The 16,621-nt window shown below is 49.6% G+C and overlaps 1 pseudogene; it reads left to right on the forward strand.

Moving 5' to 3' along the window:
• Positions 1-14,851: 14,851 nt before the first annotated feature.
• Positions 14,852-15,906, forward strand: LOC141478802 (olfactory receptor 2D2-like; annotated as a pseudogene).
• The last annotated feature ends 715 nt before the right edge of the window (positions 15,907-16,621 follow it).

The following is a 16,621-nucleotide window of genomic DNA, read 5'->3' on the forward strand; positions in this document are numbered from 1 at the left end:
GCTGTTTCTCACCCCAAAAGCTCCCCAAATCCCTGTTTCAGGGCCCAAAAGCTCCTTAAATTAACATTTCTGAACCCCAGTTCTCCCCAAATTGCAGTTTTTGAGCCCAAACTCCCCAAATTGCTGTTTCTAAGCCCAAAAGCCCTCTCCCTCCCCCCTCAGGCCACACTCGCTGCTGTGACCCCCCCGGGGCAAGAGGGGAGGCCCCGGGCAGGGGACGGCAGTGACGTCATCCCACCTTTACCATGTCCCCCCAAACCGCTCCTGGATTCAAAAGTGGTGGATTTGGTTTCTTTTTTACCTTTTTGTACCAAAACTGCCCCGTTTATCGATGGGAGGAACTGACGTGCAGAAAGCAGACTCCACAACCTGTGGGGTTGCAAAGTAGGTATGTTTATTCGGCGCCGGGCAGCACGGGGGGGTCGACCCACCACAATCGTGCGCACCCACCGCGGCAGTTAGCTTAGGATTTATACAATCAGATCTTACATATTCAAGGGGCGCCTATACATATCCATAACCTTTCCCCGAAAAGGCGGTCTTTATTACAATGAGTTCCAAGAAATTATTTCCATAGTCTCCGCCTTTAACTCCTCCCAGATGCACATGCGCAGTGTCTCCTGGTGGTCGTGGGCCGGGGTCTCGGGGATGAAGGCCATGTCTTCCTCGCCGTGTACCTCTCGCTTTTAATGTTAATGTGTTGCTCCAGGCTACGGGGTTGGGAAACCAGATGATCGCTCTGTCAGGACAACTGAGAATACCAATTGTTCCCTTATCTCCTGTTGCGTGAAGAGGCAAAATAGTTCTGGCAGAAAATAAACCCCCTTGCGTTCTAACACTCCTCACCGAGGTGGGAGGCTAGTGGCAGCTGGGTTTAAATCCTGAGTGATGCCCAATTCACCACTATCAGTCCAGTCGCGTTTAATATATTAAACTGTCACGATTCTGGATACACTGACAGTGGACTGCACCTTCAGTCTAGTCGTGCTCACAAACTAGCATGGCTGCACTCCAGTGTCTGGTCGCGTTCAGTGAGAAACCCAAACAGCTAGCTATTTAAACAGTGCAGTTTATTTAAGCAACAGATATAAAGGTTCTTATGGTTTGCCAGTGATAAGTACAGTCTGCAAAGTATGTGCAAGTAAAAGAAAAAATGTTAATGGTACAAAGCGCGCAACAAAGTTCCAAACAATACAGCCTGGCTCTAAATGTAACAGGTAACCCTCTAGAGAGATTTCTGAGTTCCCCGAGGAAGCACTCGGTATAGTCTAAGTCTGACCCACAGGCATCCCTATGGGGGGAAGAAAGGCTCAGTCCCTCGACTGGTCCCGGGAGTCAGAGGCAGTCCGTGATGGGGTCCTCCCTGACTTGTTTACGATGGTGTCTTCCCCAGCATCCCCCCTTTCTTGGGTTATTTTTATATTATTTTTTACCTTCAAGGTGGAGTTTGAGTGACTTTAGTCATACATACCTTTATTATGATTGGTGTAAAATTCTCTCGCCTCGCATTTAAAGGTAGAGTTTAGGAAAAATTCAGGGCGCAGACTCAAGGAGGAGTGGTCGCACCTTGGAGGCGGGTAGCCTTCGGGCTGGAGGTGTGTTTTGGTATTATAATGACATTAGAATGAGCAAAGTTTGCACAAAGGACAGCATTTCATCAAAATTTGACAGACTGTTGGCTCAGGGTGGCAAGCATGCCGCTTATCACTTCCATAGGATCACCTTGTTCCCATATCTGCTGTGTAATCACAGAGCTTGGCCGTGGAATCTTCACTCCACCACATCCTCCGTGCTGCTTTTGCAAGCAATATTGTTCAGGGGTCATAGATGTAGCAGGTTCCTCGCACACCAGCTGCTGCTGCGTTCCACCCTGGAAACATTTTGATCTTATACCTTTCCTTAATGTGTGAACAACGCTATATATTTCTAATAAAAAATATATTTTAGGTATCATTCCACATCTCCCAGCGGAGGCCGATGTGACCACTTTATGGTTTCAACACATCCCTTCTTTGCCTAAACACCTTGGCAATGGCTTTAGGCTATAGATACACAGCTTAAGCCAAGCAATGGCCCTGCTATTAACCCTTGAGTGTTATTTCCCCTTATCAATCCCCCCTTTTCTAAGAGATTAGTAAATTCTTTTACTTATTCCTACAGCATGTTTTCTTTCTCTAAGCATTTCTTAAAATATTTTCCTGACTCGACTTTTTGTCAAAGCTGATGCTTCTTCCAAAGTTCGTGATCACTTGTGGTTCTTTTTGCACAGCACATAAAGCATCTAAGTAAAGTGCAAATTGCAATCCCTAAGACTATCATTGTAATTAATAATACAAACAACTGCTTCAACCAAGCAAAGTCAGGCAGCCATGAGGTTAATTTTTCCAAAGATCAGAAAAACCAAGTAAAACATCATCTTGAGATACTTGGTGTAGTACCCTTGACTGTTGCCAAATTCGAGCAATGTCCGTTCTGGCCAACCTGAAAAGGTATCAGTTAATACTAATAAATATCGATACCCCCCTTTTCTTGGGAGTTCTGCTGCCATTGTTGCCCAGGCCTGTTGCTCTTCCCAATTTGGCCCATTTCTGGTTCAGGGGTATTTTTGGGATTAGTCTGGAGGCAAAGATCGCACTGCTGAGTCACTTGTCTCACAGTGGTGTATAAATTTCTAGCTACAATTTCTCTAATTAGCTATTTATATAGTGCCTCTGCCCCCCAATGCCTCTTTCTATGTTCTTCCCTTATCAGAGACCATACTAGATAAGAGGGAATGATTAGTTTCCCTTGTGGGGTGAGAGCCCATCCCTCCTCATTATATGATCCTCCTAGATCTGTGATGAGCTTCTGATCTTCCTTGGTATATTCTGGCTTACCTTCTAGGGAAATTTGCCCGTCAGGGATCAAAGCCCCTTCTGTTTTTACCTTTGCTTTGGCTACCTGTTTTGCCTCTCTGTCCGCCAGCTCATTTCCTCTTTCCAACTCCGAGTTTACTTTCTGGTGTGCCTTAATGTGCATGATCGCCACTTTCTCAGGGAGTTTGACTGCCTTCAGCAGTTTCAGGATCTCCTCTGCATGCTTGATGTTTTTGCCCTGTGAGTTCAAAAATCCTCTCTCCTTCCAGATTGCTCCATGAGCATGTATGACTCCAAAGGCGTATTTCAAGTCTGTCAGTTATTTCTGCCTTCTGTGCCGAGGTATTCATGGGCAAAGGCCCTGACTCTGTTACTTCCTGACTGGTGATAATGGCATATCCGGCATGCCTTTTACCGCTCAGGACATAGCTGCTTCCATCCGTGAACCAATTTTCCGTGTTTTCCATAGGACTGTCTCTCAGGTTCAAATGGCTCGAATATGTTGCTTCGATGGCCTCCAGACAGTCGTGATGCACTGGTTCTCCTGTGTTTCCACTGAGGAAAGAGGCTGGATTGACAATGTTAGTGACTACAATCTCCACATCATCTTGTTCTACAATTATAGCCTGATATCTCAAGAATCTTTGTGGGGAGAGCCAGTGTCCGCCTTTCACTTCTAATACTGTATGGGACACCAACACAGTCATTTTCTGGCCCAGGGTGAATTTTTGGGCTGCCTGGATGTTTAGTAAGCATCCAGGCCAACCCTTTGCAGTTGCATCCAAAAGTAGGCAACTGCTCGTCAATACGGGCCCAGATCTTGTGCTAGTATTCCCAGGGCAATCCCCTGCTTCTTGTGAAAAAAGAAAAAACGGTTTACTCACATCTGGGAGTCCTAAGGCTGGGGCCAACATCAGGGCCTTTTTTGCAACTCAAAGGCCTGTCCATTCAAGGTGTTACAGGGGTTTAGTCGGCACCACCCAGTCATCCCCAGGAAAGTTCGTAACTCTTTCACTGTTTGCGGTCTTGGAGTTTGGCGTATTGTCTCTTTTCGGGCCTGTCCCAAAGTCCTTTGTCCAGCACTGATTTCATAGCCCAGATAAATCACCTTACGCTGCATTACTTGGACCTTCTTCTTGGATACCCGGTATCCCTGGACCCACAAAAAGTTTAGCAGACTCACCGTCCAGGCCATACAAGCGTCCTTTGTCTTGGTGGCAATCAGGATATCGTCCACAGCTTCCCCTCCTCAGGCGGGGCTTCCCAGGACTCAAGATCTTTTGCGAGTTGGTTGCCAGATATAGTAGGGATGTTTTTGAACCCTTGTGGTAACACCACCCACGTAAGCTGAGTTTTACGTCTGCTTCTGGGATTTTCCCATTCAAATGCAAATATTTTCTGGCTGGCTTTATGGAGAGGGAGGCAAAAGAAGGCATCCTTCAGGTCTAAAACAGTAAACCAGGTTAGTTCAGGTGTCAATACAGTCAGCAAGGTGTATGGATTCGCCACTACCGGATAGAGGTCTTCAATTATCTTATTTATAGCCCAAAGGTTCTGGACCACCTGGTATGACCCGTCGGGTTTACAGACAGGTAAAAATTTTTCTATTACTGGCTGAATTCCCTCCCTGTCCTCCTTCTTCAGAGGATACTGTTTGATTCTTACCGGCTGTCGTCCTTCCTTGAGTTTGACCTCAACAGGTGGAGCATTTTTGCTTTCCTGGGCACATCGGTGGCCCATACCCCGGGGGTATACCTGGTTCGTGATTTCTTCACTGATTTTTCCTTCTGTGGGAACACTAGCTAGGGATAAACTCATTATTTGGATATACTGCTGGTCATTTACCTCCAGAGTAATCTCTCCCTTTTTAAATTTAATTATTGCACCCAATTGTTCCAACAAATCTCTCCCCAAAAGTGCTTTTAGGGAGTTGGGCATGTACAGGAATCTGTGGACACCCCATTGTTTTCCCAATTTATATCTCAGAGGTTCACAAAAATATGCCTTTTCACTTTGGCCAGTTGCCCCTTTCACCACGATTGTCCTGGGTTGAGAGACACAGGACTAACTTTTCTTCTAATGCTGGGAAAATTACACTTTTAGAAGACTCTAGTGTCTGAATTTGTGAAAATATTTATTTTATAGCCAGCCAGGCTCTGTGGGATTCAAGGTTAGTGTTTTTGAGCCTTGCCAGGTGCAGGGACAAGGAGGAGCAAGGCCTGGGTATTTGACCCAGGCTGGCCAACAGGAGTATTTCATACCATGAACGTCACATCCAATATAAATTAGAAAAGTTTGCTGCGTAGCTGGCTCTCTCCCTGATGGCAGCGGTCCGGACAACTCCTTGCCCCAGTGCCGGAGCCCTGAGGCCTTCCCTTTCCTCCTGAAGCCATTGCGCTCGCAGTGTCTGATACTTGCTATCCACTGCTGGGAGTGTACAGCTTCCTACTGATATAGATGGCTGAGTATAATTTCTGTATATCTTATATCAGTATCGGGATTAATACTGATTCTTTAGTATTATTGTTAATTATTTAGTCTTAGTCTATTAAATCTATTTATACTTCAACCTTTGTGTTTTTCTTTGTGTTCCCCGATTCCCCTTTCCGGGTGGGGAGGGGTCATCGGGTGATAGAATAATTGTCTAACGACAATAGATTGTTATGGGCTCTCTCAAACCATAACAACGATATAGTCATTTCCCAGGGGCATCAGAGCTTGGTTTAAAACCGAATACGTTGTCCCTGTATCAACCAGAAATTCCACCTCCTTTTGCTCCTTCCCTAGCTTCATTATAACCAGTGGATCTGCTCGGGTGGATTTCCCAGATCCCCGTCAGTCTTTCTTCTGTGGGATGCAGCTTTTGCAGCTTGCGCCTAATATCTCCTGTAGACTGACCTAAGAATAAAGAAACTAGTTGTTGTATTCCTACCTCTGACCCAGGATCCAGCGGTGTGTTACGGCGCATTACGTCCCTTAGTCGATCCAAGAATTCGGACGGTGACTCAGAAGGACCTTGTCTAATTGCATATAATGCTGACCAATTTATGGTTTTGGGAATGGCCCTCTCCATTCCTTTTGAAATCCACCCCTGGTATGCCTGCAATTTTCTATATCCACAGACCTGTTTGCATCCCATTTGAAGGGGGGGTGTTCTTTAACATCTCCTCCTATAGTTTTATAATGATCCTCAGCCAAATCCCCTGCAGTTTTTAAAATTAATTGTTATTCCGTCTCAGTCATATATTCTAATAATAACTGTAAAATGTTTGGTTACACTTACCGGATACATTCCTGTAATCCTTGGCAACCCTTTTCCATGCCTCTAAATCGGTGGTGGAAAAAGGTACCTCGATTAGCATCGTCCCGCCATCTGGCCCTACCGCCTCTCGGAGAGGTGCCTGTAAGACTGTTGGGGTAGACTTTTTTCTAGTACGGGAGGATACAGGGCTGTCCGGGGGAGTGGAGGTTCCGGCCGAGTCCACATCCTGTTCCTGTGATCGAGGGGGAGGCTTAAGCAAATCAGTTAGATCTTGTTCTGATGCCCGGTGGATTTTATTTACTCTAGTGCACCTTTGTCCAATACTACATGCCGAGCAACACTGCCTCAGTTTACCTTTAAGTTCTTTGTTATTTTCCCGCTCGAGGGCGAGTACCATAGGGTCCTGTGGCGGCACCATTCCACAGTCCCTTTGCCACTCCGGGTGATTTCGGAGGGTGAAAAACGTGTCTGCATATGACACTTCATCCCATTTTCTTTCCCTCCTTAAAAACAACATTAATTGCAGGATGGTGTTATAATCAATTGACCCATAAAGTGGCCACTTAACTCCATCTTCCAGCTTATAAACTGGCCACCATTGATTGCAATATTTAATGACAGTCTTCTTATTCTCTGTACCCACGGTTCCAACAATGTTCCTCCAGTGTGCCAATATACAACCAAGGGGGCTTTTCTTTAAAATACCTTTATTCTGAGTGTTACCCATCTCTCCAGATTGTTTCTTGTTAGCTATTGTGCTTTGTTTTAATTTCCACGTGAACCTTTCCTCACAGGTCCTTACAGTCTTCTCTCATTCTTCTTCCCAAACGTCCCAGTCTTCTGGGATTAAAGTTTTCTTCCCACATATAAACTTTACTATTTCGGACTCTTGATGGGCCCTTTCCCAATCATAAAACCGTGGGATTAGGGGAGAGCATTTGGGACACTCAGCTCTCCGCCTCCTAGATGAACAACACCAATTTTTCTCACAAGATTTACGTTTCAACAGGACCCAAGCTGAATGCCAATTTTCAGGTAATTTGTTAGTAAGCCCCCACACAAAACAAGGGATCACCCCCACGTGTCTGTCAATATGGGGGTTTAGAAAGGTATCTGGGACAGGTTGTTCCCAGTCTAGGGCCACTGTCTGTCCGGCGGGTGTTAAATACACTCCTCCTAAATAAATTCGTCCCTCTCCCCTCCTTATCCAGTCCCCTCCTTCGTTTAAATATTCCCAAGGTTCGAGCCCAAACCACCGAAGGAGTGACTCTCCCTGTCCGGCCACTTTGACGATCAGCCAGACCCCCGATACTTAGGAGATGGACTGAACACCACAGCAGCCCAACTTACATATATCAAGACATTTACAAATTTTTACAGACGTTTTAGGCGCTTTGTCCGTCTCTGGCCGTGTTCCTCGCGGAGTCACGGAACCGCAAATCAGGACTCCCACTCGCTTCACAGCGGCGCTGTGTCTCAAACACACACATCCACACACAAATGCTCTTAACATAAAATACCCGGGCATTTACAAATAAAACATACAATCATTACTCCAGTTGGTATCCCTCCAGCAGCTGCAAATATTATTCAAGTACTTGTATCACAACTTTGAGAAGCCCGCTTACCCTTCTCCTGCTTCTTATACAGTCATTAGCAGGTCCTTCCTGGCTCCCGATACTGGGATGCAGCGGTGACCTCGGATTTGCTCGATCTACCCCCAAGATTGCTAGCGGCCGCTCTATCGGTCAGCAAATCCCCTACTTCCATACAGGATACCCTCCTCCCATACGGGGACTATGCCACACACCAGACGTCTCTGCGCGGTTTACCAGCGGCCCCTACGACTTACTGGCCCCTCTGTAAAACATACCGTTTATCCGCGGCTTCAGGAGGTTGTTGTCTACTCCCGCGGTGAGCAGCTGGGAGAGGAGGCTCCTCCGAGGAAAGTGCTCGGGGCGCGCCTAGGGGCGTCCGCTCCGCAGTCGATCCCGCAGCCGAGCAGAGTGCCTCCTGCCTGGCTCGCCAAACCGACGTGCGGAAAGCAGACTCCACAACCTGTGGGGTTGCAAAGTAGGTATGTTTATTTGGCGCCGGGCAGCACGGGGGGTCGCCCCACCACAATCGTGCGCACCCACCGCGGCAGTTAGCTTAGGATTTATACAATCAGATCTTACATATTCAAGGGGCGCCTATACATATCCATAACCTTTCCCCGAAAAGGCGGTCTTTATTACAATGAGTTCCGAGAAATCATTTCCATAGTCTCCGCCTTTAACTCCTCCCAGATGCACATGCGCAGTGTCTCCTGGTGGTCGTGGGCCGGGGTCTCGGGGATGAAGGCCATGTCTTCCTCGCCGTACCTCTCGCTTTTAATGTTAATGTGTTGCTCCAGGCCACGGGGTTGGGAAACCAGATAATTGCTCTGTCAGGACAACTGGATACCAATTGTTCCCTTATCTCCCATCGAGGCCAATGTGACCACTTTATGGTTTCAATACATCCTTTCTTTGCCTAAACACCTTAGCAATGGCTTAAGGCTATAGATACACAGCTTAAGCCAAGCAATGGCCCTGCTATTAACCCTTGAGTGTTATTTCCCCTTATCAGTATGCACAAAACAAGAAGTAGCCTTGCAGCCTTGGACTTCAGGAGGGCTCACTTTGACCTATTCAAGAAACTGCTTGGAGAAATCCCACGGGTTAGGGCTCTGGAAGGTCGGGGGGCTCAAGAGAGCTGGTTGATATTCAAATCCCGCTTTCTCCAAGCTCATGATGGGTGCATCCCTAAGAAGAGGAAAAGAGGCAAGGGAAGCAGGAGACCTGCCTGGTTGAGCAGGGAGCTTCTGGAAAAGCTCAAGTGGAAGAAGGAAGTTTAGAGTGTGTGGAAGAAGGGACTGACCACTTGGGCAGATTACAAGAATGCCATCAGAGTATGCAGGCATGAAACGAGGAAAGCCAAGGCCTCCTTGGAATTCAACCTGGCAAGGGATGTCAAGGTCAACAGGAAGGGTTTCTTCAAATCTATCAAAGGTAAAAGGAAAACTAGAGCAGATGTGGGCCCACTGTTGAATGACACAGGGGCCCTGGTGACAGAGGATGCAGAAAAGGTAGAGTTGCTGAATGCCTTCTTTGCTTCAGTCTCTGCAGCTCAGGCCACCCCTCAGGAGTCCCAGACTTTGGAGGTAGCTGAGAAAGTCTGGACAAAGGAAGACTTCCCCTTGGCTGAGGAGGATCAAGTTAGAGATCCATTAAGTAAACTGGATATCCACAAATCGATGGGCTCTGATGGGATGCACCTGTGAGTGCTGAGGGGAGTAAAAGAAGTCATTGCTGGGCTACTCTCCATCCTCTTGGAAAGGTCCTGGAGAACAGGAGAGGTGCCTGAGGTCTGGAGGAAAGCCAATGTCACTCCAGTCTTTAAAAAGGGGAAGAAGAAAGACTCAGGAAACTACAGGTCAGTCAGCCTCACCTGCATCCCCGGAAAGATGGTGGAACAGCTTGTTCTGGGCATCAGAGGGTTGTGATCAGTGGCTCAGAGTCCAGTTGGAGGCCTGCAATTAGTGGTGTTCCCCAGGGGTCAGTACTGGGTCTGGTCATGTTCAATATATTCATCCATGACCAGGATTCATAGATTCATAGATTGGTCCAGGCCAGAAGGGACCTCCAAAGGTCATGTAGACCGACCTCCCCGCAGTCAGCAGGGACACCCCCAACTAGACCAGGTTGCCCAGGGCCTCGTCGAGCTTCACCTTGAATATCTCAAGGGAAGGGGCCTCAACCACCTCCCTGGGCAACCTGTTCCAGTGCTCCACCACCCTCATGGTAAAGAACTTTTTCCTAATATCCAATCTAAATCTCCCCTTCTCCAACTTAAAACCATTGCCCCTCGTCCTGTCACTGCAGGCCTTTGTAAACAGACCCTCCCCAGCCTTCCTGTAGCCCCCCTCAGGGACTGGAAGGCCGCTATGAGGTCTCTCCGGAGCCTCCTTTTCTCCAAGCTGGACAACCCCAGCTCCCTCAGTCTGTCCTCATAGGAGAGGTGCTCCAACCCCCTGATCATTTTGGTGGCCCTCCTCTGGACCCACTCCATCAGGTCCATGTCCTGTCTATATTGAGGGCTCCAGACCTGCACACAGTACTCCAGGTGAGGTCTCACCAGAGCAAAGTGGCAGAATCACCTCTCTGGATCTGCTGGCAACACTTCTTTTAATGCAGCCCAGGATGTGATCGGCCTTCTGGGCTGCGAGAGCACACTGCCTGCTCATGTCCAGCTTCTCGTCCATCAGCACCCCCAAGTCCCTTTCCTCAGGGCTGCTTTCTAATACCTCATCCCCCAGTCTGTATTTATACTGAGGATTGTTTCTTCCCAGGTGCAGAATCCTGCACTTGCTTTTGTTGAACCTCATGAGGTTCAACTGGGCCCACCTCTCCAGCCTGTCCAGGTCCCTCTGAATGACATCCCATCCCTCTGGTGTATCGACAACACCACACAGCTTGGTGTCATCTGCAAACTTGCTGATGGTGCTCTCAATCCCTCTGTCTATGTCGTTGATAAAAATGTTAAACAGTACTGGTCCCAGCACGGACCCTTGAGGGATGAGGGGACAGAGTGTACCCTCAGCAAGTTGTCTGATGACACAAAACTGGGAGGGGTGGCTGACACACCAGGAGGCTGGGCCACCATTTAGTGAGACCTAGACAGGCTGGAGAGTTGGGCAGAGAGGAATCTGATGAAGTACAACAAAGGCAAGTGTAGTGTGCTGCACCTGGGGGGGAATAACCCCCTGCACGAGTACAGGTTGGGGCTGACCTGCTGGAGAACAGCTCTGAGGAGAAAGACCTGGGAGTCCTGGCGGACAACAGGATGACCATGAGCCAGAAACGGGCCCTTATGGCCAAGAAGGCCAGGGGCATACTGGGGTGCATCAAGAAGAGCGTGACCAGAAAGTGGAGGGAGGTCATCTTGCCCCTGTGCACTGGTGAGGCCCCATCTGGAGCACTGGGTCCAGTTCTGGGTCCCCCATTTCCAGAAGGACAGGGAACTGCTGGAGAAAGTACAGCAAAGGGCTACGAAGTTGATGAAGGGCCTAGGACATTTCTCTGCTGAAGCATAGCAGAGGGGCAGAATCACCTCCCTCGTCCTCCTGGCCACACTTCTTTTGATGCAGCCCAGGATGCGGGGGGCTCTCTGGGCTGCCAGCACACGCTGCTGGCTCACGTTGGGCTTCTCGTCCACCAACATCCCCCAGTCCTTCTCCTCAGGGCTGCTCTCCACCCATTCTCCACCCATCCTGTATTTGCGCTTGGAATTTCCATGTCCCATGTGTTGGACCTTGCATTTGTCCTGGTTGAACTTCATGCTGCCTGCTGTCCCCTAAATGCTCTAGAATCCCTCAAATTCCATGCACAGGGGTTTGTAGATGTGACCCAAGAAGACATGTGATAATGGAACAGGGTCATCCTGTTGCAGAGGAGATGTCTGGAAATGGAGACATCTTGCTGTTCAGGTGTTTGTTAGACGCTGTGGGCTGGAACTCTGAAGCCTGAAGTGGTGTGGGAAGGTCAAAACATTGCCACCAGAAGTATCTTGGGTTGACTGAAATTCCCCAGAGAAGGTCGCAAACCTATAATGGGCTGTAGTTGGAGGTAGCTTCACTCTACCCGAGACGATCTATCTCAATGGTCTACTCTATCTCAATGGCCGAGATGGGCAAGCCAAAGTTTGTAAGGAGGATCCAAATCTTCTGTTGCACCTACTGCTATCAGATGGGCAGAGCAGGGAACTTCCCACCGTGCCTGAGCTGTTCCTCAGAGCTGTGTCCAAAAGCTGATTTCCTTGCCTGAATATCTGAGGGCCTTGTGAAAACCATTCATCTCCTGAGTGATTACAGTACCCTCCACAGAGGCGGATGGAAGAGGTTGGCCTGTAGTTCAGATTCCACCCTTCTTGAGTTTAAACACTCCCCGTGCATCAGCATTCCTCAGCAGGCGATAATTGAGCCTGGAGAAGTTTGACTTCCCTCTGGCCCTTTGTCGGCTCTGTTGGCAGGCGGTCATTAAACCTCAAGGAGCCTGTGCCTGAGAGGTGTCCCAGCTCAGGGGAGATGCTGGTCACAACCCACTGCCATCCAGGAGAGCTCAAAGGGTCTCACTCACAGGGTCTGACAGACAAAACTTTCATCACTATTGTCAGATAATTGTGGTGCCTTCCCGAGTGGGCTACGACCCAGGCAGCAGGAGTTCCAGGGACAATTCCCCAGTAACAGGAGTTCCAGGTACGGTCAGAGAGTGCCCGACTCACTGGACTTGTGACTGGGACAAGAAAGCCCCCGATTGTCCAAACTCACTGCCCCTGCAACCAAGATAAGAAAGTGCCAGATCATCCCAGTCCTGCACTTGTGACCAAGACAAGAAGACAACGTTGGCTGCTCCCAACATGGCAATGTGGCCCAGGGAGGGTCTGCACCAAGCACCAAGTAGCCTCTGGACCTCCTGCTCCTGCCTTCCCAGCCAGGGCAGAGGCTGAGGAGATGGTTCTCCCAAAGTGGAAGCCCAACAGGACTGGAAGGAGTCATGGCCACTCGCTCCCCTTGGCTAGCCAAGGAGTAAGGGGTCCTATGCCCCTCCCATGCTGGAGAGAGGAATCCTACCTGGAAGGACATAGCCACTGCTCTGCTGCCTTCAGCTCCCAACAAGGCAGGCCCCTCTGCCTCAGCAGGTCTGAGGCTTTCTGATGCTGTGAGTCATCTGAAGGGAGCTGTGGGGCATGAGATCTCGGGGGATTTTCTTGTCCTGCTCACACAATTCAGAGATGTCCCTGGTTCAGTTGCCCGGCCTCAGTTTACATCATGTTTCTGGGGGGTCAGCACTGCCTGGAGCTGCTGACGCAGTCTCCACCACCTCAGAGCTTCCATCCCACCAGGGAGTCATCTGTTGTTTTTACTCTCTGCAAATCCTCTGGAGGGACACGCTGCAGCAGGAACCTTCAGAGTCTCCTTCCTGCTATAAACCCTGGGACAATTCTGAGAGCAGGGAGTCTTCAGGTGCTGCTGCAGACTCACCTTTGGATGTGCTGGGAGAAGAGGGCAAGAGCGGAGCAAGGAACGAGCCCTGGTTCAGGGCTTACAGCGAGGTCCAAAAAGTGAAGGACATGGTAGGGAAGAGGCAGAAGGTGAGACCCTGAGCTGGGACTTCATTGCCATGATCCATCAGAGCAGATGTCTCTGCTCCATGAGGAGGACTGCAGGGCTGGGCCTGATGTGCTGCGGGTGAGGGAAGGCTGAGTGTTATTAGTCAGGCTGCTGGGTCTTTGAGCAGAAGAGATGAGAGCATAGAGTCCCGAGTCTCACCCTTGTCCTTTCCTGCCTGTCGTCCCAGCCCAGCTCCTCCCTTCTCCCAGACCCCCCCGAGCCCCTGGCACCGCACAGTGAGATCCCAGGGACTGCCCCGGGACACTCTCCCACCTTGGCTGGGTGGGGGGAGCCTTCGGGCAGGCTGTGTGGGGCCACATTGCCTGTGCCCATCCCTTCATCCTTCACAGGGCTATTTCATCCCTCTCTTGTTTTCTTTCTCTGTTTTGCTGCTGTTTGTTGACATCATGATTATGTCCTCCAGCTCTCAGCCATCTCGCTCCCATGCAGTGGAGAGGGCTGGGGGCATCAATCAATTTTATAGCTTTTGGCAAACTCTCCCTGTGATTATCACCGCTGGAAGACATGGATTCCAGCCCAAGAGGTGGGTGTGAGACACTTGGAGGGCACTGCTGTTAGAGAGAGCTGTGCTTCTCGGGCGTGAGCTTTCTCCAACCCTGCGCTGAGGCATGTCCCTGGCATTGCCCATGCCCCTGACCCTCATCCTGTCCCTCCTCTCCCCCGGCACCCTGGGGACGCCCCTCTCAGTGTCCCGCTCTCTCACGGAGCCCCAGAGCGCAGCCGGCTGTGCCATGGGAAGCAAATGGCTCTGCCCAGCAGCTTTCATTCACAGAATGACAGAGTAGCTGGGCTTGGAAACCACCTCAGGATGTCATCCTGTCCAAGCCTCCCCTCTTGACAGCAGGGCCAGCTGGAGCAGGTGGCTCAGGATCACGTTTGGTCCAGTTTTGAATGTCCACAAGGATGGAGCCCCCGTAAGCTCTCTGGGCAACCTGTTTCCAGTGTTTGACCACCCTCTCTTTAAATGGAATTCCCTGGATTTCAGTGTGTCCTTTCCTCATGTCACCGCTGAAGAAAGTCTGGAGTTGTCTCCTTTGTCTCTCCCATCCTTCCTCCCTGCACAACCTCTCCCACATGGCTGTGGCTTGGTTGACTAGCTATTTATTTTTTGATTGCTTTCTTGTCACTTTTTATGCTACGTTTTGACCTACAGTGCTATTTTCCAGCATGCTTTCTGGCGGTCCCAGAGCACAGTTCCCTGTTCTTTTGAGGCTGTAATTCCTGACCTGCCCTTTCTCAATGGCAGAGATTGGCCTTTTGGGTGGTGGGAAGCAGTGGGATGAAATAATTTCCTCCTTATGTGAGCGTTTCAGGGAGCTGTGACCACTCACTCTGTGGTGTGCCCATCCCTTGCTTTGGAGGAAGAACATTATTTTTTTCCTGCTTTTACACAGAAAACGCAGAAAGCTAATGTGAAGAGAGCAATGTCCTAGACAGAACAATGTTGAAGTTCAACACTGAAATGTGTTTCTTTCTCATAGTTCCTCTTTGTGGAAACTGAGGAAATGAAAGAAAAACAACATGGAGGAAGGGGAAAGGGACAACAGGACATCATCCACGGATTTTGTGCTGCTGGGAATAAGTGATGTCCCCACCCACCAGAACCTGCTCTTTCTCCTCTTGCTTATGATCTACTCAGTCACCATGTCGGGAACATCCTCATTGTTGTGCTGGTGGTGGCAGACCGGCAGCTGCACACCCCCATGTACTTCTTCCTGGGCAACCTCTCCTCCTTGGAGACCTGCTACAGCTCCACCATCCTGCCTCGGTTGCTGGTCAGCTTCTTGACAGGGGACAGCACCATCTCTGCGCACGGCTGCATGGCTCAGTTCTACTTTGCTTCCTTTGTGACTACCGAGTGTTATCTGCTGGCGGCCATGTCCTGTGACCGGTACCTGGCCATATGCCAGCCCTTGCTCTATGCAAGCCTCATGACCTGGAAGGTCTCCATACATCTGGCAGCTGCCTCTTGGCTGTTGGGTTCCCTGCTGCTGGTGGTAGTCACGGTCTTCTTATCCCAGTTGCAGTTCTGTGGCCCCAAGGCCATTGACCACTTCTTCTGTGACTTTACCCCATTGCTGGAGCTTGCCTGCAGTGACACCAGAGCAGTCACAATGGTTTCTTTCATATTTGGTATCTTGGATGTAGTTTTTCCCTTCCTTTTCACGCTGGCCTCCTATGTGTGCATCATAGCTGCCATCCTGAGGATCCCATCCAGCACAGGCAGACAAAAGGCCTTCTCCACTTGCTCCTCTCACCTCACTCTTGTCACCATTTTCTATGGCACCCTTTTTGTTGTCTACACACTGCCTAGAAGAGCCCCTCTGAGGCAGCTTCACAAAGTGTTCTCCTTTTTCTACACCATCCTCACTCCCCTGCTCAATCCCCTCATCTACAGCCTGCGGAACAGGGAGGTCAGGGAGGCTATCAGGAAAATGATGAGGAAAGCCCTGGCCTCACCCAGAGCTCATGCTCCCTTGGTGATAGAGGCAAAAGACACTTCTAGTTCCTTTGGAAGCTCTGGATACCAGCTGGCTCTTCCAAAGTGCTTGCCACTGAGAACACTTGTGCAGTAGCAGGGGAAGAGATCTTTGGAAATATCCGGGTTGAAAAAACAATGTTGATAATGTTTGTTTTTTACTTGGTAATAAACACCTTGGTGGTCTTACATGTGGGAACTGTTGAAGTGTCAAGGCTTCCTTTGCTTGAGGAGATAAGGAAAGGTGTTTGGCCTAATATGTGAATACTTTCCAAGGGACATCACGAGGGTGTCTCTCTCACTGTGGGTTCCCAGAATGGGAGTCACCTCACCCTGTGGTGATATTTCAGGAGCATGAAGATCACACGTGAAGATCAGCCACTTATGAAGGTCTACTGTTACTGCACTGTCAAGGAGAAAGAGGAGATTTCCAATGGATGGTTCATGTGGGTTACACCCTCACACCTCTCTCCCCTCCTCTGGTCAGGGCCTGTTGCAGGCATGTCCTAGGAACCAGCTGGGGATGGTCAGGAACCTTCCTCACTGTCCCAGCCTTCCCAGGATGACAGAAGCAGCCACACTCTGGCTACTTTACCAGCACCCTTGGCTGCCACTTTTCACGTCACGTATGAGTGAGAGTCACGTATGACCAATCAGCTCCCTGACACTCCCTCCACAGGTCCTTGGTCTCGAGGCACCCTGCCCCACTCAGCAGTGAGACCACAAGTTTTTGCCTTCCTCTGGCTTCCAACACTCTTGGAAGCCCTTCCTGCCACCCTCTGCATCACCCAAGCAGTGCCCAGCCTGGGGGA

Source organism: Numenius arquata, unplaced genomic scaffold (genome assembly GCF_964106895.1).
Source record: "Numenius arquata unplaced genomic scaffold, bNumArq3.hap1.1 HAP1_SCAFFOLD_429, whole genome shotgun sequence".
Classification (NCBI taxonomy): domain Eukaryota; kingdom Metazoa; phylum Chordata; class Aves; order Charadriiformes; family Scolopacidae; genus Numenius; species Numenius arquata.